The 1,879-nt window shown below is 37.6% G+C and overlaps 1 non-coding gene across 1 annotated transcript; it reads left to right on the top strand.

Annotated features, from left to right (window-relative positions):
• Window positions 1–698: 698 nt before the first annotated feature.
• Window positions 699–805, top strand: LOC116643867. The gene has a single exon (XR_004301649.1). It is a non-coding gene; the product is annotated as a U6 spliceosomal RNA (small nuclear RNA).
• Window positions 806–1,879: the final 1,074 nt, after the last annotated feature.

Below are 1,879 nucleotides of genomic sequence, written 5' to 3'. Positions count from 1 at the left end.
AAGCCACCTACTAGGAGGAAATATTACAAAACATATACCTGACAAAAGCAATTGTATTTGGGGTACACAAATAACTCTACAACTCAATGAGATGACAAACAATCCAATTAAAAATGGGCAAAAGATCTGAACAGACACTACATCAAGGACGATCCATGGACAGCAAATAAGCAGATGAAAAGATGCTCCATTTCATTAGTTATTAGAGAAGGGCAAATAAAAACCACAGTGAGCTATCATTACACATCTACTAGAAGGACTAAAATTCAAAAGGCTAACTATACCAAGTGCTGGTAAGTGAAGCAACTGAAATGTCCTACATTGCTGGTAGAAATGTAAGACGGCACATCTACTTTGGAAAGTGGTTTAGCAGCTTCTAAAAAAGTGAAAGGAACAGCTGCCATTTGACCCTGCCACTCCACTCCTAGGTACTTACCCAGGAAAAACGGAAGCATGTGTTGTGTCCATGCCAAGACTTGAGGCAAATGTTCATGCTGTTTCGTCTATGATCAGGGCCCGTGCAAGGTGAGGCACGTGGAATATACGTACAAACCTGGGGATGAGCACAAGCTGCCTTGTTCTATCACCTAGTCTGGGTCCTGTTTATAGGAGTCAAAAACTGAAAACAACCCAAATGTCCATCAACAGGTGGATGGATAGAGAAACGGTGGTATACCCATAAAATGAAATACTATTCAGTGCTGTCTTCGGCAGCACATATGATAAAATCGGAATGATATAGAGAAAATTAGCATGGGCTCTGTGCAAGCATGACACTCAAAGTGGTGAAGCATTCCATATTTTTATAAAATATGTAAGTCCTGAAAAGGTAATGTGACCATAGTTAACAACACTGTATTGTATATTTGAAAGTTGCTAAGAGAGTAGTAGATCTTAAAAGTTCTCACTACAAGGAAAAAAACTTGTAACTCTGTGTGGTGATTGATGTTAACTAGACTGATCAGTATCATCTTGCAATATATACAATTATATATAATTGTGCTACACACCTGAAAAGAATGTTATATGTAAATTGTATCTCAGTAAAAAAAAGAAAATAACTACTTAGCAATAAATAGGAATGAACTATTGATTACTACAGCAACATGGGTAAGTCTCAAAATAATTATTCAGAGTGAAAGAAGTTAGGCAAAAAGAATACATATCATATGGCTCCATTTATATAAAGTTCTGGAAAATGCAGTCTAATCTACAGTGACAAAAAGACCAGCAGTTACCTGGGAATTGGGGATCAGGGAGAGGGAGTGAGTGCACAGGGAAACAAGGGAGTGTTTGGGTGATAGGATATGTTCACACCTTGATTGTATTGATGGCTTCACATTTTATACATGTGTCAAAATTTATCACACTTCACCCTTTAATATGTGCAGTTTGTTGTACATCAATTATATTTCAACAAAGCTGTTAAAAATAAAATGAAGCACAATAAGAATTAAGACATGAGTCCTGGGGCGCCTGGGTGGCTCAGTCAGTGAAGCGTCTGGCTTCAGCTCAGGTCATGATCTCAGAGTCCTGGGATCGAGCCCCGCATCGGGCTCCCTGCTGAGCAGGGAGTCTGCTTCTCCCTCTCCCACTGCTCCACCTGCTTGTGCTCTCTCACTCTCTCTCTGTCAAATAAATAAATAAAATCTTGGAAAATAAAACAAAACAAAACATGAGTCCTTATTGGATCCTGATTGGGGAAACAAGAAACTTTAGAGACAATTGGGAATATTTTAATATAGACTAAATATTAAATATATTAGATTATTGATATTTTTCTTAGATATAATAATGATATCATGGATATGTAAGGAAAAGCATGTATTCTTAAGAAATCTATGCTGAGATAGTTAGGGGGTACAATGTTGTGATGTCT

The sequence above is a fragment of the Phoca vitulina genome, unplaced genomic scaffold, assembly GCF_004348235.1.
Source record: "Phoca vitulina isolate PV1807 unplaced genomic scaffold, GSC_HSeal_1.0 scaffold27, whole genome shotgun sequence".
Lineage (NCBI taxonomy): Eukaryota > Metazoa > Chordata > Mammalia > Carnivora > Phocidae > Phoca > Phoca vitulina.
Note: the sequence above shows the minus strand (reverse complement) of the source record. Positions and strands in the feature narration are given on the sequence as shown.